The sequence below is a fragment of the Pan paniscus genome, chromosome 13 (assembly GCF_029289425.2).
Source record: "Pan paniscus chromosome 13, NHGRI_mPanPan1-v2.0_pri, whole genome shotgun sequence".
Lineage (NCBI taxonomy): Eukaryota > Metazoa > Chordata > Mammalia > Primates > Hominidae > Pan > Pan paniscus.
Window position 1 is genome coordinate 120,392,156 of NC_073262.2, and position 13,097 is coordinate 120,405,252.

At 36.0% G+C, this 13,097-nt stretch overlaps 1 long non-coding RNA gene and 1 pseudogene across 2 annotated transcripts in view; both read right to left on the minus strand.

Moving 5' to 3' along the window:
• The window catches only part of LOC129397305 (uncharacterized), a 524,961-nt gene that overhangs the window by 495,227 nt on the left and 16,637 nt on the right, over positions 1-13,097 (minus strand). The gene's annotated exons all lie outside the window — the stretch shown is intronic.
• On the minus strand, positions 989-3,142 carry LOC100976463 (ribosomal protein uL30-like; annotated as a pseudogene).

The following is a 13,097-nucleotide window of genomic DNA, read 5'->3' on the forward strand; positions in this document are numbered from 1 at the left end:
AGAAGCCCAGACTGACTAAGAAAATGTCTCTAGATATAAAGTTGGAATGTGTGTGTGTATAGTTTGCTTGTATGTATGTATATCTATATCTACATATGTAGATATATGAAGATATATGTAGAGATACATATATTCTCTTTTTTATTATTTTTATACTTTAAGTTTTAGGGTACATGTGCACAATGTGCGGGTTAGTTACATATGTATACATGTGCCATGCTGGTGTGCTGCACCCATTATCTCGTCATTTAGCATTAGGTATATCTCCTAATGCTATCCCTCCCCCCTCCCCCCACCCCACAACACTCCCCAGAGTGTGATGTTCCCCTTCCTGTGTCCATGTGTTCTCATTGTTCAATTCCCACCTATGACTGGGAACAGGCATATATTCTCCATCTCTACTGAGAAGATGTAGGGATGGCAACACCCTAATAACAATGACCACATTCCTTGGTTTCTAAATACCATTCTGTGCTAAAAGAAACCAGAGCTCCTTGCAGAAATAGCCACTTCTAAGACCAGAGCTGAAGAAGTACTGTCAATTACTAAGTGACAGTGACAGTTATTACAACATCCAACTATGATTGTCTAGTTCTCCCTGTAGTTGTATCATTTTTTTGTTTCATGTATCTTGAAGTGCTATTATTAAATACATACACATTTAGAATTGATATCTCTTCTCAAGGAATTGACCCCTTTATCATCTGGGTTAGTCACCTTGGCCTGCCTAACAAAATGCCAGAGAACAAGTGGCTTAAACAACAGAAGTTTACTTCATTACTGTTTTGAAGCCTGAAAAGTCCATGATCAATGTGGCAACAGGGTTGGTTCTGGTGAAGCCTCTCTTCTCTCCTTGGCTTATAGATGGCCACCTTGTTGTGTCTTCATGTATTAGTCTGTTCTCACATTGCTAATAAAAACATACCTGAGACTGGGTAATTTATAAAGGAAAGAGATTTAATGGACTCACAGTTTCACATGGCTGGGGAGGCCTCACAATCACACAATCATGGTGGAAGACGAATGAGGAGCAGAGTCACATCTTACGTGGTGGCAGGCAAGAGAGCTTGTGTGGGGAATCTCCAATTAATAAAACCATCAGATCTCGTAAGACTTATTCACTATCATGAGGAAAATACGGGGAAACCGCCCCCATGATTCAATTATCTCCACCTGGCCCCACCTTTGATATGTGGGGATTATAACAATTCAAGGTGAGATCTGGGTGGGGACACAGCCAGACCATATCACTTAACATGGCATTTCTTCCATGTATGCAGAGAGAGATCTCTGGTGTCTCTTCCTCTTCTTATATGGACACCAGTCCTAATGGCCCCACCCTTATGGCCTCCTTTAACTTTAATTACTTTTGTAAAGGCTCCATCTCCAAATACAGACACTTTGATGGTTAGGACATCAACATATTAATTTTGAGAAAACACAATTCAGTTCAAAAAATAATCTGTACCATTGTGACCCATGATCATCTTTATCTTCTTGTCTATTTTGTCAGATATTAATATAGCTATACCAGCTTTTCTGTGTTTGATGTTTGCATAAATAGCTTTTTTCATTCTCTTACCTCTGTCAGTGTGTTAATACTTAACACGCATCTCTTCTAAACAGTGTTTTACTGTGTCTTGTTTTTTAATTGTCTGACAAACTCTGCATTTTGAGTGCTTAGTCTTTTATTAATTAAATTATTGACATGGTTTGCTTTAATTCTACCATCTTGCTACTTGTTTTCTTATCTGTTTCCTCTATTTTTCATTCTTTTGTTTCCCCTTTCCTGTCTTAATTGAGTAATTTTTAGTATTCTATTTTCTCTACTGGCTTTTTAATCATACCTCTTTGTACTTTTTTATTTTTTATTTTTTTTGCAGAGACAAGCGAACATTTATTTTTGTACCTTTCTTCCTATGTGTATTTCAAGTCTTTTTCAAAACAAGGCCTGAGGAATCTCCAGATTCAATTATGTCCCTGGGCTTTGTTGACAGCTGCAGGAGTCTTAGGGAGCCTTGTACAAATGCTAGAGTTACTCATTTACCAACATTAAACCCGAGAATAGAAGATGCAACAAAGCAGGTTTCCTTCCTCCATGGAATGTGCTGATTTCAGACAAGGCAGCAGCCAATGTAGAAAATGCTGGAATTTTTCTTTGGAACTGGACTGTGATGAGAGGTGCTTGCCATGAACATAAGCTACTGTCTTTTCTTTGACCCTTCCTTTCCAGTTTTTGAAGATAAAGCCGGAAATAATCTTCTCTGAAGATACTGGATAAAAATTCCCCCCCAAAAAACAAAAACACATGCTTCCACTTCACTGATAAAAATTTACTGCAGTTTGGCACCTAGGTCTAGTTCAGCTGGCGAATGAGCTGATTGATGCGTTCACCCCGATAGCAAGGTGTGCCTATCTCCTTGAGGAAGCCCACTCTATTTTTGGTAGCATGACAGGCCACTGAGAAGTGGAAAGGGTACAAGAACCATGAGATCTCCTGGAAATGCTACTCTGGGAAGCCAATTTCATGAATGAGGTCTTCCAAGCAAATGACACCAAACTTCAAACTTCCCTAGGTGCTCCTCAATTAGTGTGTTGTCTGTCAGAAGGATGGTCTTATTCTTGACCTTGGCTTGTCCACGTTTCAAAATGAGTTCCCAGACAGACTTCAGACTTGGAAATCCCCAAGTCACATAAGGTTCCACTATACGCAGCTCTTTTAGGTTCTGGGGGGTGACTTTTACAAAGACACCACTAAAAATTTTCTTTAGGCAAAGTCTTGCAATGGTTCTCTGCACCAGTAAACATGCCATCAATCCTTTCAATGCATTCAACAAAGGCCAAGGAATGTTTATCTGGTGATTCCAAGGCACGAGGATTACTTCTAGTCATCTGAGACGCACCTTGTCACGTTTCTGCCTCCAGGAATCATGTAGAAATGATTCCAGTTCCAGTCACTTAAACCTGAGCCCTTTTCCTTTCCTCTGCTCCTTCTTTGCCAAAAGTGCCTGCTTTGCCTGGGTGGCTTTGAGGGCTTGATAAGCCTTCCTCTTTTTCAGGAGATTTTCTGGAACCAAAGGGATTTGTCTTTCCTCTTGCTCCACCATCTTTCTAGTGTTGCAACTACCTGCACTTTTTATGTTAGTAATTGCTTTAGAGGTTACAATAGGTGTTCTTATCAGACTTTATCTTGAAATAATATACCATACACACAATTTGAGATTCTTAAAATAGTATAATCTCATTTACCTGCAATCCATCTTTTGTGTTATTATTGCCATATACATATTTCTGCATGAATTATGAACTCCACAATACAATATTATTTTTAAATGAAAATGTTAACTTTTGAATAATTTAAGAAAATAAAAATATAGTGTTATATTTATTCACGTTTCCCATGTGCCATATTCTTCAATCCTTCCTGTAGATCCAGATTCTCTCTAGTAGCATCTCTCTTCAGCTTAAAGAACTTCCTTTAGCATTTAATTTAGTACAAGTATGCTGTTGGAAAATTCTCTCTGCTTTTATGTTTAACTTAGTATGCCTTTATTTGTCTTCATTTCTGAAAGCTATCTTCACTGAATATTTAATCCAACATTGATAATATATTTCTTTCTGCAATTTAAAAATGTTATTCCATTGTCTTCTGGCTTTCAATTTTTATGATGAGAAGTCAGCTGTAATTCTTATCGTTGTTTTCCTGTATATAATGTGCATTTTTATTTGGTTATGTTTAAGAACTTTTTTTCCCAGTTTTAACTTTCAGAAGTTGGGCTATCAAAATGCCTGGGTGTGATGTTCCCTGTATTTATCTTGATTGAGATTCACTGAGCTTTCTATATGTGTGACTTGCTGATTTTGACCAATTTTGGAAAATTGGTGGGAAGAGCCATTATTAAAGTTTTTTAAATCCTTATTTGCAAATCTTAATCCCTAGGTCAGCAGTCCTCAACCCTTTTGGCAGCAGGGACTGGTTTCATGGAAGATAATTTTTCCATGGACAAGGGTGGGGGATGGTTTCAGGATGAAACTGTTTCACTTTAGATCATCAGGTATTAGTTAGATTCTCATAAGGAGCATGCAACCTACAACCCTCGCATGTGCAGTTCACAATAGGGTTTACACTCCTGTGAGAATCTAATGCTGCCACTGATCTGACAGGAGGCGGAGCTCAGAGAGTACACTCACCTGCTGCTCATCTCCTGCTGTGCAGCTCAGTTCCTAACAGGCCATGGGCTGGTACCAGTCTGCAGTCCTGGGGTTGAGGACCCCTGCCCTAGGTTGTCTATGGACTTGTTTCTAATTGAGGTTTTCCTGTTTCTTCATCTGCATTTTTTTTATTTTGGAAAAAATCTCAAATTTTCAAGAAAGTTGCCCAAATGAAGCAAAATCTTTTTTCTCTAAATTATTTGAGAGGCAATTTCCAACAAGATGCCCTTGCCCACTGAATACTTTTGTATATATGTATTGCCTACAACAAGGATATTCTCCAATATAACCTAATGAGATCATCAAGGTCAGGAAATTAATGCTACTATATTACTATCATCTCATCTTCAGATCTCATTCATGTTTAGTTGTCTTAATAATGTTCTTTACTGTAAAATATTATAGTCCAGAAACTCATGATGGATTTAGATGTCATGTCTCTTTAGTCTCCTTTAGTCCATAACAATTTCTTTCTTTCTTTGCATTTCATGATTATGACTTTTTTGAAGATTATAGGACAGTTATTTCATAATACATCCCTCAATATAGATTTGTCTTAAGTTTCTCCATGGTGTATTTTAGTTTTTGCATCACTGGCAGAAATATCACAAAAGTGAGCTATACCACTTGAGGTGGGACATCATTGTTATTTATCTCACTAATGGAACGAGTTATGCACAGAAAATTTACCAAGATAGACCATATTTTTTATGAGGCTTTATTTTTATGAGACCTTATAAAATCTCAATAAATTTAATAGTATTTGAGAAATACCAAGTTTTTTATCTGACCACAATAGAATCAGATTTGAATCAAAAATAGAAAAATAACTAGAAAATCTCTATTTAGAAACTGAATACTGTAAGTCTACATAATCCATATGTCAAAGAATAAATCAAAAGAAATTGTAAAGCATTTTTCACTGAATGAAAATGAGAACACAACAGAGCGAAATCTGTAGAATGTTACTGAAGCATAAATTAAGGAGAAATATATGGCACTAAATGACTATATTAGTAAAGAGGACAAGTCTCAAGTCAATGGCCTCATCTTCCACCTTAAGAAACTAGAAAAGAAGATTAAATTCAACCCAATGTAACAGGAATAAAGAAAATAACAAAGAATCAAGTGGAATTCAATGAAATAGAAATCAGAAAAATAATAGAGAAAATTATGAAACCAAAAGCTGGCTCTTTGATAATATTAGTAAAATTGACAAATTTCTAGCCAGACTAATAGAGAAAAAAGAAACAGAGGACACAAATTACCAATATCAGGAATGAGAAAAGTGGCATGACTATGGCTTCTAAAGATACTATGAGGAAAAAAGGGGATACTGTGGACAATTTCAGGCCAATAAATTGAACAACATAGATAGAATGGACAAATTATTTGAAAGACATGAGCTACCAAGTCTCACTCATGAAGAAATAAGTAATATTTATACTGATAACCCTATACTTATTAAGCTAATTGAATTTGAGTTAAAATTCTTCTCATACACACACACACACACACACACTCAAACTCACACAAACCATGTGCAGGTCCAGAAAATGACAAACGTGAAAGAACTTCATAAACAATTTTTTTTAATTTCAATAGCTTTAGGGGTACAAGTGGGTTTTGATCACATGGATGAATCATATAGTGGTAAAGTCTGAGCTTCTGGTGTACTCGTCACTCAAATAGTGTACATTGTACTCAATAGGTAATTTTTCATCCCTTACCCCCTCCCAACCTCCCCACTTCTGAGTCTCCAATGTCCATTATACCACTCTATATGCCATTGGGTACCCATAGCTTAGCTCCCACTTATAAGTGAGAATATGCAGTATTTGCTTTTCAGTTCCTGAGTTATTTCACTTAGGATGACGGCTTTCAATTCCATCCAAGTTGCTGCAAAAGACATTATTTCATTCTTTATGGCTGAATAGTATTCCATGGTGCGTGTGTGGTGGGGTGTGGAGGTGTATGTGTGTGTATGTATATATATACACTTCAGATATATATACAGATCGTGCCACTGCAGTCCAGCCTGGGCGACGGAGGGAGACTCCATGTCAAAAAAAAAAAAAGCATAAAGGTGGAATGCTGCCTTTGTTTTTGCCCTTTTATGGCTTCTTCTGGTTATTGTCATGGTGACTGTCAACCATCATGGCCCTGGTAGGAGTATTGTTTAGCATGGAAATGTGATTATAATAAAGCCTGAGGTATTTTTGAAGTTACTGGTCGTCTATCTTGGTTCTAACCATCTCAGCTGGTGTGGTTACAAAGGGAACTTTTTTATCACGGGTGTCCTGTTTCTTAAAGATAAGCAGAGTTAGGACAGGTAGAAATTCAGCTATGTTATGTAGGCATTACACCAGCGGGAATGGATCGAATGGTAGATCTAGTTTTAGTTCTTTGAGAAATCGCCATACTGTTTTCCATAATGGTTGTAGTAATTTACATTCCCACCAGCAGTGTATAAGTGTTCCCTTTTCACCACATCCACACCAAAATCTATCGAGTTTTAACTTTTTAAAAATAAACATTATGGCTGGGGTAAGATGGTATCTCATTGTGGTTTTAATTTGCATTTCGCCAATGATTAGTGATGTTGAGCATTTTTTCACATGTTTCTTGGCCATTTGTATATCTTCTTTTGAGAAAAGTATGTTCACGTCATTTGCCCATTTTGAATGGAATTATTTGATCTTCAACAAAGACAAAAACATACACTAAGGAAAGGACACTCTATTCAATAGTCCTGGGAAAATTGTATAGCCACATATAGAAGCGTGAAACTGGATCCCCATCTCTCACCATATACAAAAATTATCTCAAGATGGATTAAAGACTTAAATCTAAGACTTGAAAACATAAAAATTATAGCAGAAACCCTATGAAAAACTCTTATAGACATTGGCCTAGGTAAAGAATTTATGACAAAGATCCCAACAGCAAATGCAACAAAAACAAAAATAAATAAATGGAACCTAATTAAACTAAAAAGCTTTTGCACAGCAAAAGAAATAATCAACAGAATAAACAGACAACCTAAAGAATGGGAGAAAATATTTGCAAACTATACCTCTGATAAAGGATTAATGTCCAGATTCTGCAGAGAACTCAAACAAATCAACAAGAAAAAAACTCATAAACAACTATTAATATAAGGAGTTATTTGAAAACTCAAGCAGATTTCAAACCTAGAAGAAATGAATATTTTTTTAAAAATTCATAAGTTATTACAATTAACCTCAGAAGTGAAAGTCAAAATAAACAAATTTTCAGAAAGGAAATGAAGTAGTAAAATAGTTCCCCCATAAAAATTCACAGCCTACATAGTGTTACAGAGACATTATATCCAAGTTTTAAAGAGCAGATGATTCTAATACTGTTTATTTAAACTATTCCAGAGCATTGGAAAGAGAAGGAAAACCTTCAAATTCTTTTTATGATGCCTGTATAATATTGATAACAAAACTTGAGAAAGAGGCCAGGCATGGTGGCTCATGCCTGTCATCCCAACATTTTGGGAGGCCAGGGCAGGCAGATCGCTTGAGCCTAGGAGTTCTAGACCAGCCTGGGCAACATGGCGAAACCCCATCGCTACAAAAAATAGAAAAATTAGCCATGCATGGTGATGCACACCTGTAGTCCCAGCTACTCAGGAGGCTGAGATGGGAGGATTAACTGAGCCCAGGGAGATTGAGGCTGCAGTGAGCTGTGATCATACCACTGCACTCCAGCCTGGGCAACAGAGTAAAACTGTCACAAAAGAAAGAAAAAAATAACTTGAGAAGGACTGCACATGAACACACACACAAACACACACAAAAGAAAATTCTGTATCAATCTCATTTAGGGAGATATATGTCAAAATATGAAATGAAAAATTAGCAAAAATCATGAGCACATTAAGAATAAAACATCACTATTTCTACCTCTGATATGAAGGAGTAAAACACCTAACAAATCAACCTTTCCATAAATGACAACTACAATCTCTGGGGAAAAAATTTAAAAGTAAAAAATAAGCCAACTACCCTGTCATTGAAAAGCGATCAAAGAGAGGAGGCAGTGGCAGATGTGGGGTAAATTTCATGTTTTGTGACTTGACTCTGTGAGTAGCAGCAGCTGTTGTGGTCGTACTTGGCAACAGAAACTCCAATAGAAAAGCATATCATCATTCTTCCTGAAGGAACTAAAGAAAGGATACTGGGGAAACCAGAGCTGCCAAAGAGAGAGGATACCCTAGAAAAGAGAAAACCAAAGAGGAAGAATCCCAAAATCTGTGTATAAACTCTGCCCAGTCTGGCTCCCCTGAAACACGTATGTACAGGGCAGACTGGAGGCAGTCTGAACTGAGGTCTGAATTGCCACACACTACGGGCAAGAGAGACTTTGAAGTATGACTCTCCCAAGTTAATTGCTTCATAAAACAACACATCAACACTATTTGGAACAATATAACAAACTCCAGAGCCTCCACAACATAACATCCAAAATGTCTGGAATACAATTCAAAATAATTGACATACAAAGAACCAGAAAAGTGTGAACCATTCTCAAGGGAAAAAGCAACCAACTGGGATTCAGTCCTGAGAAGAACCAGGTGTTGGAATGATCAGATAAAGACTTTAAAAGCAGCCACCTATGCTCAATGGGATAAATGGAACCTTCTCAAAATAAATGAAAAGATCAGAAATCTCAGCAGATAAATAAAAAAATAAAATAACCAAAAAGAGATTTTATCTGAAAAATTTAATATCTAAAATAAAATTCACTGGATGGGCCTATTTGCAAAATGGAGATGACAGAGGAAAGAATCAATGAACTTAAGGAAATCAACCAATCTGAAGAAAAGGGGAAAAGAGCACCTCAAGGACATGTGGAATAACTTCAAAAGTAGAGGAGGAAGAGAATGGAGCAGAAAAAACATTTAAAGGGAAAGGTCTGGAAACTCTCTACATTTGATAAAAGATGGGAATGTGAAAAATTAAGAAGCTCAGCAAACATCAAACAGGAAATATTTAAATAAAAACTTCATTGGTTACATCATGGTCAACCCACTGGACCCAAGGAAAAAGAGAGAATCTTGAAAGCAGCCAGACAAAAATGAAAAGTTACATTTTTATTTGGACAACAACAGTTTAAATGACCACAGACTTCTCCTCAGATGTCACAGAGGTCAGAAGACTGGAGAACAACATCATTAAAGTGCTGAAATAAGAAAACTATCAACATGGAATTTTATATCTAGTTAAACTTGAAAAGTAAAAGCAAAATACATTTGCAGATAAAAGAAAAGCAAATGAATTTGTTCTAGCCATTAATTCTGGCTTATGAGAGATGATACCAGAGGCAAACCCAGATCTTTAGGAATGAATGGAGACCAACAGAAATAGTGAATATCTGAATAAATCTGAGTAAATATAAAAGTCTATTTTTCTAATAATTTCTTTCAAATAAATATGAATAAGGAAAAATTGTGAAATTCTCTTGTCCAGTTGATAATGTATATAATACAACTGTAACATAAATGCAGGTGAGGTTATAAATTAACCTATATGGTCACAAGGTGCCTATATTTTATGTAAAGTGGTACAATAGCAATCTTAAATAGACTGAGAAAAGTTAAGGATATGTTGTAATGCTTAGAACAATGACAAAAATAAAATTTAAAAAAACAAAGAGGTATAGATTAAAAACTAATAAATACATAAAATGAATTAAAAAATGCTTGAGCAATCCAGAAGAAAGTAGAAAAACAGGAAAAGAGAAACAAAAAATAAGTGACACAAATAAATAACAAAATGGCAGACCTAAGTTCAAACATATCAATAATTATATTAATTATTAATGGTCTCAACATCCAAATGGAAACACAGAGGTTAGAGAAATGCATTTAAAAATAAACAATAAAAAACATAACCCAACACACTTTAAATATAAAGATAGGAATAAGTTCAAATTAAATGAATGCAAAAAGATATATTATGCAAACCATAAGAGAGCTAGATTAGGTATATAAATATCTGATAAAATAGAATTCAAGATAGAATAGTACCAAAAAATGAAGAGGGAAATTTTATAGTGACAAAAGGACCAATTTATCAGTGAGACTTAATAACCATAAATGAGTATAGATCTATCAACAGAGCCTCAAAATACATGAAACGAAAATTGACAGGATTAAAAGGAGAAATAGAAAATTCCATAATCACAATAGGTTTTTAACACCTCTCTCTCAGCAAGCAATAGAGCAACTAGACAGAAACATCAGTAAAGATCTATAAAAATAATGGTATTATTCAAGAATCTGAATAATAATATTCGCCATGTTGACCTAACTAATAGTTACAAAACACTACCCAACAACTGCAGAATACACATTTATTTCAAGTGTGCACTATGTGTTTGCTGAGATTTACCATAGTCTGGGCACAAAATAAGTCTCAATAAATTTAAAAGAATTAAAATCATACAGAATATTTCTCTAACCACAACCAAATTAAATTAGAAACAAATAAAAGTAAGATAGGCAGAAAAACCCAAAGCTTGTGATAAGATTCTTAACACACTCAGTAGAATGTTTAAAATTAAAAAGACTGACAATAACAAATGTTGGTGAGGATATGGAGCAACTGGAACCTTCATGCATTGTTGGTGGAAATGAGAAATGATACAACCACTTCCAAGAAGTGACAGGATTTTTTTTTAAGTTAAACAGCATACTCTGGTTTTTCTTCAGATTGCATAAATCTTTTACCTTTCACTAAAATTTTAACATACACCTACCATAGGACCCCACCAGCCCATTTCTAGGTATTTACCCATGAGAAATCCACACATTTGTCCACAATAAGCTCTGTACGTAAAAGTTCACAGAAGCTTTATTCTTAATAGCCAAAACACTGGAACCAACTTAAATATCCATCATTTAACTGAATGAATAAGCAAAAAATATAGTATATTTATACAAAGAAATACTACTCAGCAAGAAAACAGAACAAACTACTGATAAACACAAAAGCATGGAAGAATCTCAAAATCAGGCAGAGGAAAAGAAGGCAGAAATGTATATATGGATGGATGGATGGATGGATAGATAGACATACACACAGACATATATCTAGTATTACTCCATTTATATAAAATCTTTAAAAAATGAAGCATGTAAAGGAATAGAATCAGTGGTTACCTGGGACTCGGAGTAGAGGGAAGGGTGTACTGTAATGGGACATAAGGAATCTTTTGGGGCGGATGGAAAAGTTTTGCCTCTTGATTATGGTCGTAGTTTCGTGGCTATATACAACTGACAAAATAGTGTGCCCTTTAAGTGAATTCAACTTATTGGGTGTTATTTACACCTCAAAGATGATATTTTTAAATTTCAGCACAAAAAATTAAAAATGGGATCAAGTGGGATTATTCTAGGAATACCAGGATAACTCCTTAAAATCCATTAATACAGTTTATTATGTTAAGAGACAATAAAACATGTGATTATCTCCATACATTCTGGGGGAGCATTTGATCAGATTCTGCACTCATTCTTGATATTTAAATTTAAAAGCAAATAAAATAGAAATGTGTGGATATTTCCTTGACATGATAAAATGTTTTGAATAGAGAACTACAGAAGCTATTGATTTTAAAGTCAGAAATAAGACAATGATTACTATATTCACTTCCTATTGCTGCCACCACAAATTTAATAGCCTAAAACAACACAAATGTATTCTCTTACAGTTCTGGAAGTCAGAGTCTAAATGGTCACACTGCGTTAAAATCAAGGTGCCAGCAGGGCTGCATTTCTTTCTGGAGGCTCTAGGAGAAAATTTATACACTTACCTTTTTCAGCTTACTAGAGGCTATCTGCATTCCTTGGTTCATGGCTCTCTTCCATCTTCAAAGCCAGTATTTGCATCATTCTGACCTTGGCTTCTAACATTGCATCTCCTTCTCTGACTCTTACTCTCCTGCCTGCCTCTTACAAGGACTCTTGTGATAATCTTCCCATCTCAGGGTCCTTAACTCAATCACATCTGCAAAGTTCCTTTGCCATGTAAGTTAACACATTCACAGGTTCCAAAGATTAGGACATGGACGTCTTTGGGGTGGCCATTATTCTGCCTACTACACTTACCAAGTGCAAATGCGGCCAATAATCAGGTAGACAAGATGGCCTATTCAATGGATCTCCATTGACCTCTTTACCCAGACACCCCAGTTTTTGCTTAATGGGCTCACTAACAACGTGGCCACAATAGCAGGGATGGAGGTTACACAAGGGCTTGGATTTCCCTTTAAGCTTGATCCAGCTTCCACTATTGCTGAGTACTCAGCTGCAGAGACCAATACTGAGTGCCCAGTACAGTATGTAGCCACCCTATTAGACACCTTCCATCATGGACGAGGAAGCAATTTACCCTTGCTGGAATAGACATTTCCTGGAATATGCATTTGTCTTCTCTGCCTGTTGTAGTTTGACTAAGAGCAGCATCTATGCACTTTCCAAATACTTGAATTACCCTCCCAATCCCTTGCCACATTGTTTCTGTCCAGGAAAAATAATTTTAAAGCAATGGATGATAGGCTTATTTCTACAGCATACACTTGTCTTATCATGGAACCTCATCATCCCAAAGCAGGTGGAGTAATAGAACAGTGAACAAACCTGTTGAAGGCTTAATCACAGCTCCAATTTGGACTCACTCAACACCTTATGAGAGTTGGGTGTCATTTGCAGCATGCAGTATATACTCAGAACTGGAGACGAATAATATGGTTCTTTTGCTCTCATAGCCGAAAATGTGTGTATTCAGTAACTAAGGGAGAGAAATAGGAGAGGTGCCCCTATTAAACCCAATGGTCCCTTACAAACTTTTTTT